Below are 26,524 nucleotides of genomic sequence, written 5' to 3' on the forward strand. Positions count from 1 at the left end.
TATTGGATTTGCTCTCCTCATAGTTTAAAAGGGGGGGGTGGCGAAGGCATCTGATCGATTCATCGCATCGCGGGTCCAGGATGGAATGTGTGATCAAACAAACGGCGTCTCAGGGAGAAACGGATTATTTAGCAGCGTTTGCAGATCGCATTAAGGCTGCCGTCTGACCGCCACCCTGGCCTACTAAAATTTGCTCAGGTGTTGAGTGCTATTCAGTGTCATCTGTGTTCTCAATGTCCTTGGATGCAGAGTACTGCACAAGACATCCACTGAGATGCCACTGACCCATAAGTAGGAATAAAAAGATCTCCCCCTCCCTTTTTATCCACAGATGCTTGGGCTGAGGTAGTAATGTATCATGACCATCCAAAGATGTAGCTTGAACACATATAGGTTTAGCAAAAGCAACTGAACACAGGAGCTCATCATGAGAACAGTTAAACAAGTTTAACTGCATGGTTCGCTATGCTTACACAGTCAGCAGCAGTCTACTACTCACCATACCTTAACCAACAACTCAAAATCAAAGTCAAGAATCCAAAAGCAATAGGGACTAATGCAAGCTTACACCTCAAAAGACCTCTGTTGAGTCTCCTCCCTTTCAAAGTGTACCTACATTATATGCCATGTGCCTCATTTTACTGAATTTGTGTCACAGACTGATGACAGAACGCTACAAATCACTGAACAATATTCTATTTTAGATTTGCAATGACATCTGTCTTGCTTTCAAACTAATGGCATCTTTAAAGCTATCTGAATACAATGTTTGAGCTCAACTCAATCATGTCATTTCTGTTTTAAAACTCAAGAGTCCTGCAGGATTAGACGTAGAAATCATACTAAACCTGGAATCGCTTCATGATCAGTTCCAACTCTGAGGCCAGAACATAAATGCTGAGAAATTTTCTGGTCTTACATCAGTAAAAAAGCAACGGAACACATCTTGGAAACTATCTAGCAAGAATTTACTTCGCCTCAAACCACAAACATTCAGAAGAGATAAAAATCTGCCCGGCACAATGAGCATCTTAAATTAAATATATATTTTATAATGCATTTGTATATAAAAAATAAAATTAGCAGTGCCATACATATGCACTTTTTTTGTTTTGCTATCGGATCACAGCTGACTTATGGCGACCCTGTAAGGTTTTCAAGGAAAGAAATGCTCAGAGGTGGCTTGCCATTGCCTGTCTCCGCATCATGACCCTGGTATTCCTTGGAGGTCTCCCATCCAAATACTAACTAGAGCTGACCCTGCTTAGCTTCCGAGATCCAACAATATCAGGCTAGCCTGGGCTATCCATGTCTGGGTGATACACAATTTACTTACTACAATAGATTTTGCTACTATAGAGGATTACATACCAAATCATAACGTTCTTGACGGACATCTGTTCAAGAAACTAAGCAGTATATTGATAAGATTGTAAGGAAACTATGTGACCACATATAAAAATTATTTTGATACCTTCAACAAATATTTAACTGGTCACATACCTAACATGTATTCTCCCTGTTCCTGTGCATTAGGTAAAAGGTAAAGTTCATAGTGGATTGCAGACTAGCAACAGAAGACATTCAACTGTTATCTATTTGTTACTTAGAAAATACATACGTTGCCACTCCAGATATCTGCTCAATAATATTAGTTTGACTGAATTCAAGTTACCTAGCTAAGGTTACCTAACTCTATTTAAAACGTTCATTCACATCTTTTACAGGAAGCTGGTTTCTATTTCCCTTTTCTATTTCTTGACAGACTTCCTACTCTGATTTTTAAAATACAGGAACATATTTAGCTTCTATTAAATGGCAATGCATTCAGAGAAATGCTTTCCTTTCGTTTGCAGGCAGATTTCAATGCTAAAGATCTTGAAAATGTAGGGGAGGGAGAAGAGATGACAGAAAGTCATTCATTGATCACAAAGAGCATCTTAAGTCATTTAATACCTAATCTGACTGACTGAAACTTGAGTACCAAATATTAACTCCTTCATTCAAATTGAGGCATGGTTTTTAGAGCTTCCAGGCACTTCCAAGCCCTAGCTGATGTGCAGTTTATCATGTATGAGAAACATGGCTCCTAGCAATTAAGACTCAGCAGTGAGATTCCGTAAGGGATATCTTCGTTAACTGGGGTTTTTTGGGGGGTGGGGGGTTTCATACATGAAATAATGTATATATCCCCAGAGCTCATCTGTGCAATAATCAGCAATCTATTCAAGCATCTTGCTTGTACCAGCATAAACTACAATGATCAGGTTGCTATAATTTGTGGAAGAAAGACTGGAACCCAACCCTCAATCAACGGCATGAGGTATCTTGTTTAAAGCAGTGGTCTTCAACCATTCCATGTCTAGGACCCCCTGAGCTACAACTACATAGCAGGAAATCATGTGACAGCCATATGACAGGAAGAGTGGGTCCACATGATCTCATCAGTGTCAAGGCTAGGACTACAGGCAGCAGAACGAGAAAGCCAGGCAAAAGAAAGGCAAAACAAGGGTCAACCTTGTTTCATCATTCTGCCATTCATTTCAGCATAAGGCAAAGAAAAGCAAGAGATATGATCTCTGTGCATGTGCACTAAAGAGACATTCATTCAAAACTCAACCAAAAACTTATGCCAGCTTGGAGGAGGCTTGCAACCCAACAGGTCAGGCTTTGTGACCTTCTTAGGGTCTTGACACATGGGCTGAAGACACTTAATTAAAAGAATTGGGCAAAGATAAAGGTTTCCCTTGCTTGAAAGCCAGTCGAATCTGGCTCTAGGGATGTGGTGCTCATCTCCGTTTCCAAGCTGAAGAGCCAGCGCTGTCCAGAGACATTTCCGTGGTAATGTGGCCAGCATGACTAGACACCAAGGCACACGGAACGCTGTTACCTACCCACCGAAGTGGTACCTATTTATCTACTTGCAATTTCTTGCTTTCGAACTGCTAGGTTGGCAGGAGCTGGGAACAGAGATGGGAGCTCATGCCATCTTGCAGCACTCGGACTTTACAAATGCAGTACCATATCACAACCATCTGGAAAGAGCTCCCTCCCAAGATAATGTGCCAGGGGATCATAAGACTGGACACAAGCTGTATCACTTTACACTACTCAGGGAAACCCAAACCTAGAAACTTCTAGGAACAGACAACAGAAGCTTTAAATACTGGTGTAAATAAGTACAGGAGACTGATCTTCCACTACAGCGATACAAAGGTACTTGCAATTATGCAAGTGAAAGCTGCATTAACTGTGAAAGTTGAGGCTGCCTACCATTTTAAATTGCCTCTTTTTCTAATACATGGCTTTTTAAAAGATTGCACATGATAGCGCAGGAGAATAATGTGATAGTCGGTAAAAATATAATTAGGACCAAACCAACAAGGATATAGAAAAGTTGCCAATAATACTATGTAAGAGAAACAGACAAAGGGGTAAAATGTAAAAAAACCCCAAAACCACAACAAAAACCCCTAATTCTCACACTAGAGAAGTGGGACGGGAAGACAGAATGGTAACAAAACATATAAAAAAACAAATTTTAACCGCTGGCCCTCTGGAACAATACAAGATATGTCATGAGGAAGGACTGGAATGGGCAGAAACCAGCAACCTGATCTCCCCCACCCCATGTGTGAGTACAACGTTTGGATTCCAACCAACCCAAGTACATCCATGCTTTTGACCAGAAAATTGGTCCTTTAGGGTCTAACACATACAGAATAATTCCAAAGGTTTTCAATTACTGTACAATGAACAAAAAAATGGAAATGAAGAAAATTCATTCTTTTTTCTTTTTCTTAATATTACAGTATGGGTTTATTTATACCATATCCAACTGCCAGAGAAACAGTTAACAGTTTACAGAATTTTGTCTATTTTAACATAAACAATTATGGGAGTTCAGTTTTAACAATATACAATGACAAGAATGATTATTTTTTTATGTTCTTGATTTTGAAAACAGGCAAAATATTAAAAATAAAACAGGTTGATAGAAAAAAGCTGGATGAATTTTACTGTGTAACCTTACTGCTTTGACTACAGCAATGATTAGGTATTTTAATAGTTCACTGAAAATCTTTTAAATACAGATATAAATAAGCTTAGATATATTTTACAGTGCATATCCAAAGAAAGTTTTTAAAAGGGCCTATGCCCCTTGTAAGCCGCCCTGAGCCCGCTTGCGGGGTAGGGCGGGGTAGAAATACCTGAAATAAATAAATAAATAAAAAATTGGGGCAACAGAATCTATGGTTTCCAGTCATGAAAACCTATTCACTCTGATGAGAAAACACAGCAAAAAATCTCTAATCACCACTAACTATGCATTTTTCTTCAGCTGTTCAAATGTTACCCTAACATTACAGCTATGGCATATTCCTGAATCTCTGAAATCTACTTCTACCAGCAACAGAATTAAATGTTATTAAAACTTTGGGGGTGGGTATCATTTTGAATATAAAGTGGTTTACAACCATCACATGACTCTAAAAAGAGCAGCAGCAGCATTTCAAGATTAATTTGTTTGCTAAGGACTAAAAACATTACGGAATGAAATCTCATCTGACTTCTGCATGATGTACATGCTAGGTATTTTATTTTTCTTAAATTCCTTTATACTTATTTGCTTCTTGTACGTGACAATACCAAATTATGTGGCATTTTTCTGGCTGTCTCGGTGTCTGTTATGTACAAAGAATGCAAGGACTGTGCTTGTTACTAATCCCACCCACAACACACATTAACATGTGTCTACCCAGCCTAACAATTGCATACCTGCTTCCAAACCACAGTGCAACACCACAGTGTCTCCTCTGTCCCTGATAATGAAACACAGTATGTCAGCATGTGATGATATCCCTGCCTCCACTCTACCCCCACTGGTGGTGACTAGCAGGGGCACAGGGGTGTGATTGAAGCCTTTGCTCAACGACCAAAGCAAGGCCTTTTGGTTTAACCATTCAGTTTTCTTTGTAACACTTAACAGACTGAGAGTTATCAACATCATCTCCATAGATGGGTGCAGGGTTCAAATCTGAAACCTATGCTTACTATCTCTATCTTGACGACTGCAGGGTTTAAATTTGAAACCCAGGTAAGTAGCAAGAGAGGGTTTTAAAAAAAATATGTTTAAAAGGGTTCATCTGTCATGTAGATTTTAAATGCAAGAGGTGTGTATAGGGAGGAGGGTTCAGCTCTCCTGAGAGACAGCTGTCTTAACAAAAGCCTACTAACTCAGAAATCCCTTTTATCCTCACTGTAATTTATGCTTCTTTTTCAAAGACTGCCATGGGTTCATGCTGAAGTAAAATAATCCTTTATAGAGTTAGCATTCTCTGTATGACAAAATCCAATAAGTGGCAACCATATTGCATTCTATTAGAAGACAGGCCTTTAAAATGGAAATGGTTTCTACAGGCAAAAAATTCCATAATAAGGACACTCGTGATAAAGCGCACACATCTGAAAGTATCTAAATGACAGGCAACAGGGTGTCCTAAAAATCCATTCGGATAGAGTTCTTTAAGTTTGACACGTGAGTGCTCACATAACTCTGGTTAGCTAAGTAAATTAATGCCACAATGCCAGAAGTTATTACAACAATTCATGAAATACTAACTTGGTTCTCAGCCCCTCTATGCAGGCCAGCTGACACTCAAAATTTAACATTTTACGTAACTCAAGGGACAGAGGACAAGTCACAGCTAAAAGACATCTTTATGACAAACATTACTCACCTGGCCAAAACTTACAGAATCATGTCTGCTAAGGAACTGGAGGGGCATACTGCTAAAAACAGATATGGTATTCCTCTTGGCACAATTATCTCTCTGCAGAATTAGAAGCACCAAAGAAAGCTCAACACAGCATATGTCGGCTTGGATGGAGAAGCACCTATAAAAGCACACAGCTAACAAGAGCGAGGCTAAGGTTTCTACCAGCGGTCTCACACGTGTCCCTTCCCATCAAGTGACTGATGTCCTCATCAGGATAAAGAACAAGAGCCTGCTGTGGCATGTAACGTTTTTATTTATTTAAAACATTTATTAGCTTCCGTTCTACTGTGTGGGACTCCAGGTAGTTTACAATGTAAATAAAAACAATTACCAAAGAAATACCTAAAAGACCATTTTAGAATCACAATTAGGACTGCCAATGAATAAAAAACTAAACTAATCGAATAATAGCCCTAAATAAAACTGTCTTCAACTGTCTCCTGAAGACTGAAAGTGCTACGTGCACCTCCCTGAGTAGGTTGTTCCGTAATCGTGGTGCTGCCACCCAAAAGGCTTTCTCTGGTGTACCCAGACAAATTTCTTTGGTAGATAGGACTATCAGGAGGAGGGCCTCTCCCCAGCGATCTTAATTCCTGGGGAGAACATACAGGAAAACACAGGTCCTTCAGATATCCTGGTCCACTCCCAAGCCATAATGGCCTTTAAAGGACAAAACTAGCTGGGCTCAGGAGCGGACTGGAAGTGAGTGCAATTGCTGTAGTACTGGGGTCACATGCTCCTGATAGCTGGCCTTGACCAGCAGTCTACTTGCAGCATTCGATGCCAGCTGCAGCTTCTGAATGTCCTTCAAAAGTAGCCCCCCATGTAGAGCACACTGCAATAGTCCAGTCTATAATTAACTAAGGTCTGGATCATTGTGGCTAGATCTGACTGAATGAGGAATGGGCACAATTAATATACCAGCCAAACCTGGGCAAAAGTGCTCTGAACCACCACACTCACTTGATTTTCTAAGGTGACTGTGGTGTCAAGTAGTACTCCCAAAGTGAGAACAACCATTGGTTACTCACCGTGAAAGGTCCTTCTCCTCTGAGGTTTGGAGGACATCTTGTGGGTGATTCCCATCCATCACTTAGGGAGGCAGGACTAATTTCAATTACTTCCTGTTTTCTGTAGTGGGAACGCTCAGTTCTGGTGCTCCAAAAGCAATACACTAACTTAACCACTGTAAAAAAGAGAACTTGAACATCAACAACAAGAATATAGCCAAATCACAAACACTGGAACAGGAAGAAAAAGGTGAGTCCTCTCTCTCATGTAATCTTATTATTATTTTTAAATAGAGTGTGAAAGAACAGCATAGTAGATAGAGGAAATAACGACCCGGGAGGGCCAAGATGTCCTCCAATCCTCAGAGAAGAAGGACCCTTCATGGTGAGTAACCAATGGTCGTTCTCCCTCTGAGGTGGAGGACATCTTGTGGGACCTCCCAGAGCAGTGCCCCTAATTTTTGGGAGGGTGGTTGTCATCAAGAGTCAGAACAGACTGCAGCACTCTCCGTCCGAATGCTGCATCAGCGGAGTCATACATATCTTGTAATGCCTGATGAATGTGGAGAATGAAGACCACGTAGCAGCCCTACAGACTTCCTCCACCGATGCCCTGTTGGCAAAGGCCATATTCCTTGCAGCACTGCGAAGAGAGTGGGCCGTGATACCTGCAGGAACTCGTTTCATATGCCTGTAGGCTACAGTAATGCAGGACCTCATAGTGTTGCTTATGGCAGAGTTAGACATCTTTCTCCCTGTGTGAAGAAGAAAAATGTTAACAAACATATCTTCTGTCCATCTGAAACAGGCCATTCTGAGAATATAGCATTTGAGCACTCGCCTCACATCCAGTGTATGCCAAACATTTTCCTCCAGATGGGTTGAATTCGGAGAAAATGATGGCAAACAAATCTCTTGTGATCTGTGAAACTTAGTATTGACCTTTAGGCAAAAAAGGTGGAATCTGTTCTCAGAACTACCTTGTCTTTGTGAAAAACACAGCTCCAACTGAATTGACAGAGTGCCTAGTTCCGAAATCCTCCTGGCTGAAGTAATGGCCAGCAGGAACAAAGTTTTCATCCTCGGGAATTTGAGCAGAATGGCTACATCGGCCATTCAGTATTAAGCTTCCAAGTTGGAAACCTATGTCTCTGTGGAGAATCCTTGAATAATGCCCCTCTGAAGAAACGGTGAATGTGAGAGTGCTGAGGGATGTTAATTGTACCGGGGCAGGACCAAAGCCAGGGCCACCATCTGTTTCTTGGGTCACTGCCCTGAGACCACTTACCAGATCGTCCTTGTAGGAACTCCAGTAGTGATCTAATTTCCGGATGCAATGGGTCAGCCTTCTTCTGCTAAGCCCATCAAACAAAGGCCTTCCAAGTAGTATTGTAGATCCTTGAGGTAGACGGCTTAGAGGCCATGATCATATTGATGACTGCCTCTTTGTAGCCTAGTTTTGATAGCTTGTCCCTTTCAATCTCCATGCAGGTAAGCAGAACCACCCTGGCCTGGGATGCCAAACTGAACCGTGAAGCAGCATGTCTTCTGAGACAGGAATGGCTAGAGGAAGAGTCACCACCATCTCCTGTAGTGACGTGAACTTAGAACTTGTATCCTACGGAGAACCTTGGGAAATACAGGAAGAGGAGGAAACGTATAGAGGAGCCCCTCGGGCCAAGGGAACAGAAGAGCATCCGTGGCCTCCGCCTGGGGATGAAAATATCTGATGTAAAATCTGTCCAGTTGGTTTTTGAGCGAAGAGGCAAATAGGTCTACTGTGGAGTTCCCAGTGTTGCCGCTCTGAGCCGGAAAAAACAAACTCTTTTGTGTAGGGACCATTCGCCCTCCTGGACTGTCTGGCTGTTCAGCCAATCTGCTTGGGTGTTGATGACTCCCTTTCACATACTCTGCCCTGATCAATGTCAGATTGGATTCTGCCCAATTCGATAACTGAGATGCTTCCCTGTGTAAGGCTAAGGACCTGGAACCCCCGTTTGTTGAGGTAAGCCTTCGCTGAGATGTTGTCCATCCGAACAAGGATGTGGTTCCCCCTGATCTGAGGGGCGAAGTCTTGAAGGGCCCGCCTAATGGCTCGAAGCTCCAGGAGATTAAACAGCAGTTTCCTTTCTGCTATGGACCATCTGTCCTACACTGGTTGATGGAGTAAGGTGCCCCCCCCAGTCTGATAGACTGGTGTTACAGAAAATTTTGGATCTGGTCCTGGATCCAAAGGGACTTGCCTTGAGACAGATTGTTCAACTTGGTCCACCAGCGCAGACTTAATTTCACCTGGAGAGGTACTATGGACCATCTGCCCACTTCAAGGAAAGATCTATCTATAAGGCAACAGAGTTTTGGTATGGCTGTAAAAATAGTTGTAGTTGTCTGGAGCGATGTTCCCTCTAAGCTGTGGAGTCTTGTGAGCAAAAATTCTACTTGGTGAGCTTCTGGCATTAAAGCTGTGAGCGAGCCATTTGCCTACTGCATAAATTAGTTTGCTCTGGAGCCATCCTTCTTGAGCGAGGACAAAAATGTGTGAGCCGGAGGCTAAAAAACTGTGAGCCAGCTCACACAAACTTGGCTTAAAGGGAACACTGGACTCTGGAGTGAAAACCTTCCCCATTGTAGCGTGTCAAAAGCCACGACCGTGAGGCCCATCATCTTGGTCAGGGTAAAGTCCTGGCTTGAATAATTTGGTTAACCTACTCTTTGATCTTTCTGGCCTTTTTGACAGGAAGATAAAGCTTTGTAGCTTGAGTGTCCATCACCACTCCAAGTGTTCCAGATGCTGTGTGGGAGTCAGAGAGCTTTTCTGCATGTTCACCAGGAACCCGAAATCTTGCAAGCACTGCGAATGCGAATCCCTTGAAAACAAACGACCGGATGAACCAGGATCTTTGTAAACACCCAGGGAGCTGATGAGACGCCGAAGGGCAGGGTTCGGAACTGAGGATGAGTCTCCTCCACGCAGAAATGTAGGACTCTTTGATGGTGTAAGAAGATTGGAACGTGCATGTATGCCTCTGCCAAGTCGATGGAGGAGAGGAACTCCCTGGGTCGTAAGGATTCTACAATGGATCTGAGGGTCTCCATGCGAAAGTGTCTGGGTTCAACATATCTGTGTATTTCAAATCTAGCATAGCCCTCCAATCACTGTTCTTTTTGGGGACCGTGAAGAAGATGGAGTAGACCCCGGTCTCTTGTTTGTTTACAGGGACAGAGTATGGTATGAATGGAAAAAAAGAGGGGCCTGCTGCCATCTTATCCCCCAAGCGGTATGGTCTTGGGTAGAGCCTTCTTCTTGTTGCAGGTTTCCACTAAGATTTATTTCTTTGTATGTTTGTTTCCAATGGATCCTCGAACAGCTTGTCTCCCTGAAATGGGCCTGCTGTGATGATGGCATTAGATTGGTAATCCGTAGGCCAAACTCTTAGTCAGATGATGCGACTAGCGGCTGCTGATGCCATCGCCCTGGAAGCAAAGACCATGGTGTCTAGTGTGGCATCGGCAGTATAGGAGATGGCTTTCAAGATCCTATTGGCAGCCTCCAGCAATGCTCCCTCCTAGCTGTGGAGCCCTGTGAGCAAAAACTCCGTTTTGCGAGCCACTGGCACCAAGGTTGTGGGCCAGCAGTTTGGCTACTGCATAAATTAGTTAGCTCTGGAGCCATCCTTCCTAAGACAAAAAGGTGTGAGCCGGAGGCTAAAAAACTGTGAGCTACTTTACACTAACTCAACTTAGAGGGAACACTGCCCTCCAGTAGTCTGCGGTTGCTGCATGGTAACCTCTCTATCAACTTACGCATCCACACAATAGTTGCTTTAGAAACTGTGGATGCTGCAGCTGGCATATTGATTGCCATGGAAATGGCCTCATGTTCATCTTCAGAGAGCAACCCAAAGGATTGTAGGGCAGTTGCTGGTGCATCAACCACAGGTACCTGCAAAAGATCTGAAGCAGATGTTATCAAAGGGTACGACTTTTTAACAACCCCTGGAAATGGTTTGTTTGTTATTGGCTTTGCCCAGTCTTCCTCATCTGTCTCACATAGAATTCAGAGGAGAGGAAGGCTCTTTCTGAGCAATTAGCTGGAGGAAAGAATTCATCAATGAGCTCTGTGCCATCTTTCTGCCCTTGGGCATTAGCACTCTTGTCCCCTGCCTTTTGGGGTCCTTGTATATTGAGTGCTGATAGGGTCTTAGACAGCAAATACTGAAAAGCCTCGCCCTTGAAATATCTAAAGGACTGGTCTGAGACAATTATTTCCCCCTATTCACCATTATTACATGAAAGCCCCCCTTTTAACCAGAGACATGTGAGAGGCTATCCCTCTCACGTGAAGACAGATCAAATAGGCAGTGCTCCTTGGGGAACCCTTTTTGTGCAACTTTGCTGGGACAGCTGACTCTGTTCTTGCACCTCCAAGGAGAGAGGGAGGAGGAGGAGGATATAGTAGCCATGGATCCCCTGGATCTGCAGAAATGCACTATTTCCTCCCCCATGGCTCTTATAAAGAAGGCCATTACATTTGGAAATAAGGGGACAGACTGGGGATTGCCAACATTCCTGACCTGCTCTGCAACTCGTCATCTTCCTCGTCCCCTTGAGCATTATCAGCACAATCACGCCTAGTTCGATGAGCCCTCTTGAACCATAGGTCTCGGGGTGCATCATGTGCAGGATTAGGTTCTGCTCGCCATTTCCGTCTTAAAGCATAGAGCGGCCAGTGGACTCCAAAATGGCTGCTGAGGCTGGCGCGGGCTCCGTAAATGCTGCAGGGGTGTGCAGCTGCTTGGCACGCTTTGGAATGCCATCCTCGCCTTGCTCTGCTGGTTGAGCGTCAGCCACTGCCACAGCTAGGGTTGCCAAATGGCACTTACCCTTGTGGCGGGGGACTCCAGCCCGGCTCCCGGCGCGCGCCACATGCACGTCACAGGGAAGTGACGTTATGACGCCGGGCACAGAGTTTTCTCCTCAAATGGCTGTGGCCCCGCCCCCAGCATGCCCGGCGTCATGACATCACTTCCCTGTGACGCGCACGTGGGGGTGGGGTTCCCCCAGGGCCCGATTCCGCCGCGGCGGAAATCGGGCCTCCAAAGCAGGGGTTTCCCCGCCCCCCGGCCCGATTTGGCAGCCCTAGCCACAGCCTCTATCTCCGGAATAGAGAGAAATCCATTGCTATCCTCTCTTAATGCCACGGGAGGTGGTCTGTGAGATCCCCCTCCCATTAAGATAGCAACCGGCCCGGCAATGCTCAACCTCCAAAGGGGGGGGGGGAGAGAGGATAATATATAGGAAGAAGAAAAGGATTTGATTTTTCTTAAGTTTCTTCAGAGAGAGGGAACAGCAAAGATGGAAGGAGAAAGTGAAAGTAAGTTAACTCAGAAAGATAGGGTTAGGCAGAGCCTACACCTAGCTGCTCTCCCTTCTGAGGCAGGAAAAGAACTGAGCCTTGGGTGACTCCCACTACAGGAAACAGGAAGTAATTGAAATTAGTCCTGCCTCCCTAAGTGATGGATTGGAATCACCCACAAGATGTCATCCACCTCAGAGGGAGAACCTGGCTTTTCAAGGGGAGTCTAACCCCAACCAAGACAGGAGAGATCTCACGCCTCCAGTCTGCCTTTCTACTAACCCAGAGACCCTCTGTCTTGCCAGGATTCAGTTTCAGACTCTAAGCATCAGAATTAGGTGGAAAAGGCAGAGCTGGCTATCACCCCCATATTGGTGGCAACACAACACATACCTCCTGATGACCTCTGATAAGACTGAACACTACAGAACCACACAGACCAACAGCCATGGGTCAGAGCGGGAATTCCCCCAAAACCACCTTCTCGAACCAACTCCCCAGACAGGACTCAAATCACTGTAACCTGGTGCCCCTTAGTCCCAGCTCAGTGGGATACTATAGCCAACAGTACTGAGAGTCAATTAGTTTACCTTTATTGGCATTATAAAAGGGAAAACATTAAGGCCAGTACATAAAAGAATTAATCGTAGGTTAAATCATGAGTTAAAATGTCCCTAAATTACAGTATATTACTTCATATAAGAAAAGCAGTATATAAACACTTTGCCATAGAATCAGTTATATTATCATCAGTGTTGTTAAGCAAAAAACCCCAACAATTTATACATATCAGGAAAATCCATAATGCTGGATGATTGAAGATAAAATACTTTGTCTAATATCATTATAATAAGGATATTCTAACAACAAGTGAGGCACTGTTTCAATAAATTCCATTTAAACAAGGGCAATGTCTATTAGTAAGGGGTATACCCTGAAATCTTCCAGTTAAAATCGCTGAAGGTAAAACATTAAGTCTAGCAAGAGGAAACATTCTGGGAAATTTTGGAGTCTGTAGTTGGTAGAGGTAACTAGGAAGAAGTCCTACAGTGGGATACCGTAACCCTAACCCTATCCCATGGGTAAGGGGAGAGCAGGTCTTATTGGTTGCATTGTACGAATCAGATAGCTCTACCTCCAATAATCTGTTCCTTATTTTTTGAAATGCCTCTGTTTCTGAAAGTAGAATGAGTGATTCAAGGGGGGATATTCAAGGTTCCCAGTTTACTCGCTATGGTAGTTTACCAAGGTGACATCTCAGATTCCATTAAAAGCTGATAATTGTAACTGGAAGGAGCGAGGTTACATTCTCGGTCTAATTCTTGATAGAGTTTTTAGGTGTAGTAGAGTGAGGCAGAGACATAAAGATCAGTGTTTTGAGTACCAGTACAGGTAAGGAATATTCTTCTGTTGATTCTCCTACTACCAAGGAACCATTACAAATATACACATTCTCTCTTTGCTACTGTATTTACAGAATGACTGGATGTCCTGAATGCCTATTCACCTGTGATAGTGTAACCAGAGTTAGTGTTCAGCTTCACTTCTCAGCATCAGAATAGAGAAATCAGGAACAAGGTGCACACATAGGTTCAACAAGTTGTATTTGTGCATGCTGTTCCCTTATTGTGGTTATATGTGACATATGAACAACACCTCAGAAAATGGTGTTCTGGTAGAAATGGTTTTTCTACCTTTTTCAATAAAAGTTCGATAAAAGTTCAATAAATGTTCAATACATTATCATACAATGGCTGTCTAATCCTGTAGTCACTCTCTCTCTCATAAGTGAGCGATTTTGCAAGTTCCTCTCCTGTCACTGCAGGCCCTCCAGTTTGAACCCATGATGCTTTCTGGGCATTCTCTGACCTATGGGGACAAAATCTGAAGGGCACAGAAGACTGCTGAGAGGTAGGATGTAGGAAAAATGCTGTATACACAGTGCAGCCCCATGTGACCCAAGCCAATATTCTTCAACTCTATCTAACAGCAATGAAAAGCCCACCAACACAAATCAAAAGAAGGAGGCTACCCCAAGGCTAGGGTACATTTTCCATGCAACTCTGGAGCCACCCATAGCTTTGCACAAAAATAAAGAATGTTAAATAAAAACTGAAAGTTATAAACAGCCAAATGCAAATACATCCAGCAGATGCCACCCCCTCCAAAAAAAAAAACATCCTTGGCCAACATCTTGGGTTGCTTAGCTACAATATGACACCAAAAAAAAAAGAAAGAAAAGCATTAAAAAGGGTGTGGATCAGCTGCAAAGAAAAAGAACACTGGATAGATTGGGGAGGGTGAAGGAAACCAGGCCATTAGGTTTGAAGGCAAAAACTGGAGTGGAGGAAAAGGGAAGGATTGACAGGGGGGATGGGATTTTCCTTCCTCCATGAGTCCTTGCAGGTCACCCAGATGAGACATCACACTCTTGCAAGTAAGGTTTAGTCAAAAGTAAAAAATTTCAAATGCCTAGGTACGCTGTAATGATAATTAACCTGGAAGGTGGCGGCTATTTTCTTCAGTTGTTTATGCTGAGGCATCTGCTAAATATATTTCTGACTGTAGCTAATGATAGATCACTACATTTCCACACCAGAAGCATAAAAAAATGTGGCTATTGGTATATTATACTCATTTCTGTTAGGTGGACATGAAAATGCATTACTTCACAAAATGCCACATTATTGTAATTTGGTCATTTCACACACCAATGATCAATCTCAACCGAATACATTCTGAAAGTCTAAACAGGATGATAAAAAAAATTAGATAAACCAACGGATATTAAAGTCCTTCTTTCATAAGCAAGTTTATTCAACTACTGACGCTTGATGAAATGGCAGAGGATCAAGCAAGAGAGCAAGGGGAACCAAAGACAGAAAAATCCACGCTACTTGGTGTGAAGGGTTACTGACCTACCTGGGTTCGTATATATACATATTTCCTGGCAATAAAGAGGGACAGCCTTATATCCCAATCTATCACATTTTTAATTACCCATTTGTACGAAAGGCACCCACAACCTTTTGTCTGGCTCTAGCAGCCCCCCACACAATGTGTCTCTCATGGCATCTGACATAATGCTGAATTTCAAAGGCAGTCGTCCCCAAAGCACAACACAGCCAGGGATGGAACATGGTCTCTTCTCAATAGTTCCAGGTTCAGAAATACCCATGTTCTTCCGACTGCAATGCTATATAGATGAGCCTAACTCATCTATGGGAGGGACACTGGGGAAGGCCTTTGCTTCTGCTCCCTTCTTCCATCCAGCCAGCCATCTACCTCCTACTGGTACTGGGAAGAAGCCTCAATTCAGGCTCACCATGGCCAGTGGATTGTCTGAGGGTATGTGCTAGCATGCAGTCCTAGCCTCTTCAGAGTGAAAAATATCACCAAGTGGGAGAAACTGATATATGTGTCTTTCCTACAGAATCAGCATCTTCCATCCTGGATGGGTGCCAAAGTGCAGCAATGAAGGGAGCCTTAAATCTCTGTTCAGATCCACTAAGCGTTTTAAGCGACTTCCAGATTTCTGCAATGTAGTACCCATTTATTTTTCATCGTATCTATGTATCTTCTTTTTTTCCCCATTTGATCTCTCGGCTCGCCTAAAAAACCCTTCACATGCCACCACTGGTGCAATCTCCTTCGGTCAAGGCATTGCCCAACGGAACACCAGTCAACTTTACACCTTTTACGAGGATACACACCACTTTCTTTGTTGTGTTCCATGAAGGACACGATCACATACCACAGTCGCCCAAAGCCTCTTCATAGATCAAAACACAAATTAACATCCACCACAGAACTGTAATGTTCAGGAGAAAAGCTTTCTGCAGGTCTTGTATTGCCTGCTCCTGAGAGGATTGCCCTAAAGAAGCACACTGGTAGGAATAGGCTACAACAGCACTAAAAGATATATTTATCTACTGGGAACAGTTTCTTACTTGCAGACTGAAAGTCCAAGCTACGCTTCTGAATAAAAATAAAAGCAGTTCCTAAAATAAGTATGCTTTGGGAAATAAAACAGTGGATCTGTCAGGGTCGGCTGGGAGACAGGCCAAATACACCAACCTCACTGGTCAGGAATCAGGCCAGAGGAAAGTAGCATTGTCGCAGACAAATGAGAGAGATACAGGAAAGCAATGGTTTGTGAGGGATTTTTTAATATATATATTATTTATTTTCTATTTTTCAAAAAACCATACATTATAAGCAATGGTTTGTGAGGGATTTTTTTTTTGAGTGGGGGTAGTTGTAGGCAAGCTTGAGATCAAGTCTGATATGACAGGAGCAGAGGTAGGAGGCAGTCATAGGCAGGCCAGGTATGGTACAGGAGATCCAAAAGGCAGGCCGAGGCCAAGCCAGATCCCGTCATAATAAGTTAAGGCTGAGGAATCAAGTCGAAGAAAGAGCTTGTATATAAATCCAGCTGTTCTCTGACTGGCTCCCTACAGTCACATACATCTTCTGGGAGAGCCCTCAAGTTCCGTGAGTGGCCACCTAAGCTTTAGGATGGTCAGCTTGTTTATGGTTGTGGTGGTGCAGGGATTAAGGAGCTGAGCCTTGCCCCAAGGTCCCATTTTCAACACTCCCAGCATCATTCAGGGGCAGAATGAATGGAAAGTGATACAGAGGAAATTCGCAACTTAAATATATAATACTCTTGGATTTCCCTGAGCTTAACCCATTGATATGATCTGTACTTTCCTACTGTACTGGAATGAATACTGCACAGCAACCATTTTTTCTAGCTTGTTACCAATGTCCCTCTAATCTCTTACACATGTTCTTTACAATGGCTTTATTTTCATATTTTCACATTCAAGTTACTCAACTTTGATAACAAAAGAATTCTGTTATAAATTAAAACATGTTAGCCCTTCTCACCAGGACTGAAAAAATCCCATTCATCTTGTTTCCAATATCCACAGCTGACTCGACTACTCAAGAAGCCAATCAAGGAATCCAACTCACTTTCCTTCAAGCTGTTCAAAACAGTTGTGCCACCGCACCAGTGTCACATGAATCTTGATGTCTCCAACACAGACATCTTCTAACACAAGGCAGGAAGCAGAGAACACAAGCACTAAGTTAGCAGGAGGATGAACTACTGGATCACTAACCTATTCTAAACACTGTATACAAAACCAGACTGAATAAATACACTCTTTCCCAGGTCTTGAATGACATGCCATGCTTTAATGTACACATCTACATATCTGCTATCAACAATCCTGACAATCAGGCCTGGAACACTCATGCGTGCATCTCCGTCACCCACAGACACAAAAAACGAAAAGTAATACATAGGAAAAATGTACTAAATCTTTTTTATATTATTTTTCTGCCTGAGAATGATTAATGTAGCACTGTAATGTCATGCAGCGCTGCTCTACTTGACTTTCACATGGGCTCTTTAAGCCCACTTTGGTTTCTTAAGTGAAATGAACTGTTTTGAGATTTCATTCTTACAACTTAAAGATAACCCCCTGAAAAAATAAACCCTGATCAAAACAGGTTTTAGAAAACCCATATTAAGTCTTCATTAACTGTGGAAGGACCAGGGCTATTTTGGGGCAGGAACGCACAGGAACGGAGTTCTGGCTGGCTCCCAAGTTGGCCACACCCAGCAGGAACGCATTTGCATAATAGCCACACCCAAAAGCAGAAACTCATTAGGATTGGCTACATTGGGGTGTGTGGCCTAACATGCAAAGGAGTTCCTGCTACAAAAAAGCCCTGGGTTTGGACAAAAAACAAGGTAAACAGAATAAGAAGCAAAAGGTGTGTGTGGCATGGATGAGCACACTTCTGGTAACATGGGGGTGTGGCCTAATATGCCAATGAGCTGTGCTGTCAGGGGTGTGGCCTAATATGCTAATAGGTTTCTGCTGTTGGATGTGGCCTATTATGCTAATGAGTTCCTGCTGGGCTTTTTCTACCAAAAAAGCCCTGGGAAGGACAGTAGAAAAGAGCAAGAGTCCAGTAGCACCTTAAAGACTGACAAAGTATGTGGTGGGGTATGAGTTTTCGTGAGTCACTGCTCATTTCTGCAGAGCAGTGACTCTACTGCTACAGACAGACTAACACAGCTACCCATTTTGAACTAACTCTGTGGAAGGACAGCATTTTATCCTTAAGCTGTGTGAAACCCTTTAAAAAAATCTGTTGGCCTTCAGAGGCCAAAGTGAGTTGAAAAGCCCTTATGAATGAGACCAAAGTCAAGAGCTGAACTGCGAAATAAATTCCTGAAACAAAGCTTCAGAATTTTACTAGGAATCAATGAAACTAACATTATTGAAACTAACATTATTAAAATACTGAACTAGGAAGTGCAACACAATCAAAGCATATTCAATACTACTAAATATATCTTTGATATATGTTTGCTGGTACCTGAGCACAATAAAAGCAACCTGAATATCAGTGTTCACCTGTAACCCTACATACTGTGTCATTAAAGTATTATTTCAAGTTAAGCAATCATTCTGAAAATAGAATGACTTTCTTTAACGAAGAGATGGCTTGGAGCTGCTGCCAGCAAGAAACTAGTCTTTCAACTTACCTCAAACTTGGGTTCTTCCTATAAGTTTTATACCCTTATGTCCTCATCTCAAGTGATGGAACTTGCATAATTTGCAAGATGTTCCATCTGTGCCAACAAGCAGGAAAAAAGGCATTGCTTGGATGGAATAATGCTAGCATGTCTGTAGCAAAAAGCATATAAATACTTAAGTAATAAAGGAATTCTTCATCCAGTCTACTTGCTAAATGAAAAATGTATGGTGCTTGCTGAACTAGACAAGACACTGGCATGGATCCACTGGAGCTTTTCCCTGGATGAAGAAAAAGACAATATAGCATACACTACAATTCACTGTTTAAATTTAACAAAAAAAATGAAGGCACTGAAAACTACTCACACACTAATTTTAGCACTCCCAAAACACTATGCACAACACCTCATGAACACAGTTAACAACTAATCTATTTCAACAGAATTTAACTCTTACTGGAAACCTCCGTTTTCACTACCACTTTCAGTAGTATCACTTGAATTGCTTGTAAGTTCCATATCAGGTTGGCGATTATAATATGCCTCCCACCATGGAACAGAAGAATTTGACTGGCACAGACAAACTTGATTTTTTAATTTGGATTATTAGTAGCTGTATTTAATAGATAAGATCAATAAGACTGATAAAAATGATATCATGAGAAAATGGTAGAATAAGTCGAGTAGGTTGTTATAGTTGCTTTTTAAGATACCATCTCGCATCTTCATTGCATATACACATGTATTTATTGTCCTTAATATCTGCGAAATTGCCCTCTGTATTTTGTTTTTGTAATCATATCTTATATTCCTTTCCCCCTATTCCTTTTCTTTTTTCTGTATTCCCTTAAACAGTTAAAATAAAATTTATTTTAAAAAAAAGTAGTTGTAATTTTACCCCCACCCACAATTTACCAATCAACAAAACATATATGTGCTCTCTTCCACAATTCCTGGGGAAAAAATATCCTGGAAAACATTAATTACAACTCTGAAACTGCCAAGCTTGCCTAATATTGTACTGGCAAGGGCATCCGCTCATTATTGTTAATTTTATGAAACAATGAATCTTTACAAATGGAATTTTTTCTGCAGAAAAATAAAGCCCTGGAAAGTTTTTAATACCACAACTCTCTTCCCCCTGAAATGACTGCTTATATTGCCCTTACAACATTATATTTACATACTTATTACAAGCCAATACAAGGATCTGACGCAGAAGCAACATTCTTAACTCCTTGAACCGTAGGTCACCCATTGAGACAGGGCTGCAGAATTGCGCCTTTCTCCCTACCATCTTTTTTTACATTGCCTTTAACATTCCAATAAAAATCATCCCATTTCCATTTTGTGATGAGAGCTACTTTTGCTTGTTTAGGAACCATATATCTGGAATGACATCAGTTAGGGGGCATTCAATAAACCATATTTATTTCAACCATTCTCCAAATGGAGCAAGAGTAGGTGGCAGGGAACAAAATGTATTACCACGCTCAGCTGTCTGCTAAAACACCAACTGCTCCTGCTTCTCATTTGGGATAATTCCGTTTTCTCCAATGCTTATCAGAAATGAAGATGTCTCCCTATTAATTTGCAGTATACCACTACCACAAGTTAATTTCAAATGTTAAGGGATTTTATATACCCACCTTTATTCTTTGGAGGAAGGTGGAACACACATATATGAAAAGCTGGTGGCACAACTATTTTGTTTTGTTATGCAAATCATTTTGACTGGTGGCATTCGACCAAATAATATGAACATTGTTGGAAACTATCTGTTGGCTGAGTGCTGTGTCTGGATACACTGGATACCCAAATTAATAGCTACGTTTTCTCCCTACCTTCTAGAGAGGGTACCAAAAATGACAATGATGAAGCCACTGAACCTCTTGCCATGTTCCTACCAACTACCTTCCTTCATCCTTCTCCCCACCATGAGATGTGGGAAGAGGGTGAGTAAAGGGGTTGGGAGCACAGGATGCAAAGTGGCTCAATAGATTTAAAAGGTTTGGGAACCACCTTCAAGTAACACAACTGGCAACTCAAGGACATGCATTTCACAGAGTGACAAAATTTGTTGTTGTACTGGAAAAGTTCCTTCAATGAACTTGTGTTTGAAGTATATAATGATCAGAATAGTTGAAAATTGCCTGGGTGAAAAATTTTCATCTATCATACTTAAGAGCAGATTTGCTCAGTATCATATTTCATTCATTAAAATATTTCTAACTCTTCTTTATCACTAGCTATATGGAAATGTAGTTCTGAAGAGAGATATAATGAACAATAGTACTGCATGTTCAGGTAAGAAACAAAATTGTCACCTTATAATACTGTATTTCTTCAGTTCTGAAGAGTTATCTCCTAAAATCAAGTTTAACACACAGAATCTGAAATGTTTTCTCTCTGATTTTAATATTTCATTCTAATTGTCGATTACTTTGACAAAGTACAAAATTCAATACTTTGTATCTTTTATAATATATTTATCAATAAAATAACTAACACACTTCAGGAGAAGAAAACTCTGGTAACTTTACACTGAAACATTGGAGAATGTTACATTACAGGATAATTAAGCTTAAGAACATAAGAGAAGCCAATGTTGGATCAGGTCAATGGCTCATCCAGTCTAACACTCTGTCACACAGTGGCCAAAAATACCAAGTGCCATCAGGAGGTCCAGCAATGGGGCCAGGACACTAGAAGCCCTCCCACTGTTGCCCCCCCAAGCACCAAGAATACAGTGCATCACTTGCCCCAGACTGAGAGTTCCTATCTATATTTTGTGGCTAATAGCCACTGATGGACCTCTACTCCATATGTTTATCCAATTCCGTCTTGAAGCCGTCCATGCTTGTAGCTGCCACCACCTCCGGTGGCAGTGAATTCCCTGTGTTAATCTCTCTTTGGGTGGAGAAGTACTTCCTTTTATCTGTGCTAACCTGATTGCTCAGTAATTTGATTGAGTGCCCACGAGTTCTTGTATTGTGAGAAAGCTTGAATAAGAAGAATGACACTGACAAAATGGAAACTAGTTCTTGGGTTAATGCTTGTTGTATTTCAAAGTATTTTGAATTATTTTTATCTTTATAAATTATTAGAATAATTTTAAAACTAGGCTAATTCATATTTTACAAAGTCAGTTTGATCACCATTATCACTTTCCATAAAATTGAAGAGTGCTATTGAGACACATCTCACTTAACTTCTGAAGTCTGAGAAAAGAAAATCTGATAAAGAACATTCAGCACTTATGTCTCTGTTACGAAGTAGTGTCTTTTTGCTAGGCATGTACAATATGATGTAAAGACATGAAACATTTTGATTCATATCTAGATAATTTTTCTACTAAGCAGCATTATAGTATTCCGGTTAGACTAGAGATGCTACACTGAAAAGCAGAGCAAATTACCACTAAAAACAGTAGACTTCAAGTACTTAAGTCCTGCTTCTCTAAACTGGGCCACATCATGCTTACTCTGGCTTCCAAGAACAGATGACTCACTTCTCTCTGTAGCTTTCCCAACAGTACTACACTGGCTTAAAAACTCATAGCCAAAAGCATTCAGCACACTATGACAATATTTTATATAAACTATTGTAAATAAACATTTGAAAAATTCTATCCCAAGTTTTCAAAAAATGCACTGGAAATTTTACCTAAAGGGAAACCATCACTATAACAAATTTCAGTTTTCAATTTTTGCTGCTTAAACAGTAATATTACCGCCATGGGAAGATCTAGTCTCCAAAACAATGCATCGGTCTAATGAAAAGTATAAAAATAGACAGTATTCTAAGCACCCATCTTTGTCTAGTGTTTTGGACTGGTATCTAAGTTGCAATTATATAAGGTACCAAAATAAGCTGTGTGTTACCTAGGAACTTTCACAAAAGTCACAAATACTATTTCTGTCCTCTCAAGGGTTTAGAAGAGTGTTTTTTTTTCCCCAATCGCTCCCTCCATCTGAATTTATCACAAGGTATGTCACTATCATAGCATTTTTACTCAGTATAAAGCATATACTATGGACAAAATAAAGAAAATTAAAACTAATCACAATGCAATTTCACCATGGGAGCAGATTAGTTGGTAAGGAAGCCTCTATCGATACTATAAGGTAGGATGTATGTTCTAACACAACTTAATTTCATTGGCTCCAGCTTTACTTAAACCAGCATAATCCATTAAACTTTATGTCAGTTTACCACATACAGAAATTTGAGTTTCTAATCTTCAGATTCTTCCTCCTGTATACACTTGCAATCATACAAGTACAGTCTACATGTGATATTCCTAACACAGACATAAATTTTTGTCGCTGCACTGTCGCCTAGTCGCTGCACTGGTTTTGCTGAGAGTATACAGGTATTGGCACGGATCCCATAAAACATGTCCACTAACAGTAGGTTTTTTTCTCCACAGAGCACCACATTCACACTGTCCCCCTCCTGCTGCTGTCTCAAATGACCCTGAAATGGTGTTCCTGGGACAGAAAATTTGCAGAAGTCCAAAGTCAATACCTGCGCACCACCTTCTCAATACATACTTGCAGCAAAATCACAGAAGGGTTTACATGGTTTTCCGACAGGGAGATTATTTCCAGGCAGGGATAATTATATGAGTGAAGTGGCTCTTCACATTAACTAAAAAAACAACAACAACCCCAAGTAAAGTTAACAGCCTTCACCCTTACACCAAAAATCTCCTGTTGCATTTCCCAACAGGTTAATACATAAAGAATTATTAATTCACTGAAGGTGTTCAGTACTCTTTAATATTCATACCACTATTTTCTACGCTCTTCGGTTTCGAACCAATATTACGTGAACGTCAAATAGTTTTTGTAAAAGAACAACACATCTATTTTAAATCTTCTATTCTTGGAAGATTCCAGCCTCCTACCCAACTATTACAATTCGTGCACATAACCAACTGATCAGCAGCAGCATGCTCAGTATTGTGCAGAACAAAGAAAGCCATGGTACCTGCCCAAGTGGCTTCCAGTCTATTTACAATGTTATAAACAGCAGTTAATAGACAACCCTAATCCTAAACATTCAAGTCCTACTGATTTAAATGAAATTTACTTCCCAGTGAGTGTGCTTGAGACTACAACTGTAATACAGTGATGAAATTCTGGTTCAAAACCTAAGACATGGCTCCACTTTTCCCAGACTGTTATTCTCAGTGCTGAGAGACAACCTAGGGTAGCATTGTTCTGCATAACACTGCAGAGGATTAACTGCTGTACCAAAAGGGCTATACATTAACAGTATCATTTTAGCTGACTACTGCAAACGATTCAAATTAAACAAACTGGATCATGTTTGAAAGGAAGAACAATTCTGAACAGCTGGGTAACCTGCACATTCCCATACACATACTGACAACCAGAAGTATTAAAAACACTGTATGCTCCAGATAAATGCTGAGTTCGATTACAGCTGTAAAGAAGGCTCAAATCCCACTGAAGTCAATGCAGTTATTCTGGAGTACCTAACAGAAGGATCATCCCACTTGGTCTAAGTGTCTATATAATAAGCCTACAGCATTCATTTCATGAAATGTTGGGCGGCTGCTACAATCAATATGCCCCATCCTAAACAACTGTTCCAAATACTGTAACAAAATACATGATGAAATACAATACAGAACACCCGTTTTAAAATTTCAAATTTAATACACTGTTTGAGTGTCACTACGGCTCCAGAAAACAGGTACACAAATAAGATACTTCATAGAACAAACTGGCTCTATTTAAGTAACTAGCTAAATGACTCCACAATTTGATAGGTGAAGAATGCCATTCATTCCCCCCCACCACCACCTACATTTAGCGCCACCTCAAATCCTCACTCATGGGCAGGTTGTGTAATGGATAGAGCATTACATCAGCACAAACACCAGCTGATGCAGACTGAGCCTCCAGGCTGGCCCTCCCATGGTTAAGGCCAGTGAGCAAATGTTTTCCCCATCCCAATGTGAGCCTCAACTACAGCATTTGACTTTTCTCCACATAAATAAATAGCTTACTCTAAAGAAACACAGGATACCATGGTCTGTGCCCTGGGTATTCCACCTATTAAGAATCAGCAGTCTTCAGGATAGACCTACTTGCTGGCAATGCTCCCTCTAAGCTGTGGAGTCTTGTGAGCAAAAATACTGCTTTGTGAGCTACAGGCATTAAAGTTCTGAGCAAGCAATTTGACTACTGCATAAATTAGTTTGCTCTGGAGCCATTCTTCCTGAGCGAAGACAAAACTGTGTGAGCTGGAGGCTAAAAAACTGAGCTAGCTCACACTAACTCAGCTTAGAGGGAGCACTGCTTGCTGGCATATCTCCTGAACACAGATATGCACAGCATTAATAGTGTGGCTGTACGAAATAAAAATCTATAAAATGTCAGTTCCATTGGGAAGAATGAAATTATCAAGGGCCACTGCGCGACCACATTTTGCTTACTAGTGGTCCTAAAGTATGTCACAGATTGTGTTCACCTGAATGAAAGTTAGCAGTTAGATATTTACATAAAGACTACTGAGGAGTGTGCATGTTTTAATGCTGTACTATCCACACCTTCCAGGAGGATCATGATCACAGAAATCATGCGAAGATATGGCACAGTTATCCCATTTTGTAGAAAAGAAATAACCATTCTTTCTGTGGCGAACAGAAAAAAAAATGTGGGAAGAATTATAGTATCCCTATGCTGACAGAATTCCTACCAATGAACAGTTCAAGAGTAGGACCCAATATTCTACAAAGAGAATTCGGTAGTCGTCCTCCATTTGCACAGTAAGACTGGAACAGACATTTAAAACCATTACGGGCCTAAACTGAAATACCTTGACATGAACATGACCATACTTGTGAGATGAGTTCAGGCCAACCTTCCCTAAGGACTGGGTTTGATGTCATCTTTGGTGTGTTCAAACTCAGGCAAACTGACAACTACATCACCACCCTCCTGAAGGCTGGAATTTGAATGTACTATCAAATGTCCCCCATTTGACAACTTCACATCACATTTAAATTGTACCAAGGTCTGAATAATGCAGCCTGTCCCACTGAGAGACTGCTGGTCAAGGACAATTAAAGGTTTCCCTTGCTCAAATGCCAGACATTTACATACACCTAAAAATGTAAAGTATGAATACAGCAAACAGGCATACTTGTAAGGAAACAATGACTCGTTCCCTGTAGAGTGTACCTGCTTTCACTCTTGCATAATGTGTGAACTAACCCCCTTAAAAAAAAAAAAAGCAAAACAAAGGATACAGATTTCAGCCCTTAAAAAGGTATGCTTACTTTCACAAAGAAAGAAAGAATGGTTAGCATAAACCAGAAATGCCCTACATTTAAACCACCCAGTGCACAATACCTTGATCTAAATAGCATTATCCCAAGTAAACACCTACAGGATCAAGGGACAAAAGAAAAAGAATAACATTTAACACTTGAGCACGAACCAGAGCTGCTCCATCTTGACATCCTCTCCCCTCCCCCTTAAAACTAAGCATCGCTGGGGGTGTGTGTGTGGAAAAATGTGTCCTGCCCTCACCTTCCCTTGTTCCTACCTGTTCAGTCTCCTACACTTGTCCCCAGAGCCCACCAGTCCTGCTCTACTGTAAAACCTTTCCTTTCTTCTGTGACACCCCTTCGCTCCCCGACTCCACCACGGAGTGAAGGAACCAGCGTCCATATCCCTTCTTTTCTTCCAGAGAGCAAATCTTCCATGTGTGTGTGTGGGGGGGGGGGGCGGCGCTAGAAAGAAGATAATCTCCCACCTACTCCCAACCACACTCC

At 41.6% G+C, this 26,524-nt stretch overlaps 1 protein-coding gene across 2 annotated transcripts in view; it reads right to left on the bottom strand.

Moving 5' to 3' along the window:
• Positions 1-26,524, bottom strand: part of NCK2 (NCK adaptor protein 2) — an 88,526-nt gene that overhangs the window by 60,964 nt on the left and 1,038 nt on the right. The gene's annotated exons all lie outside the window — the stretch shown is intronic.

This window comes from Gekko japonicus, unplaced genomic scaffold (assembly GCF_001447785.1).
Source record: "Gekko japonicus isolate JY-2015 unplaced genomic scaffold, Gekko_japonicus_V1.1 scaffold718, whole genome shotgun sequence".
NCBI classification, from domain to species: Eukaryota; Metazoa; Chordata; class Lepidosauria; order Squamata; family Gekkonidae; genus Gekko; species Gekko japonicus.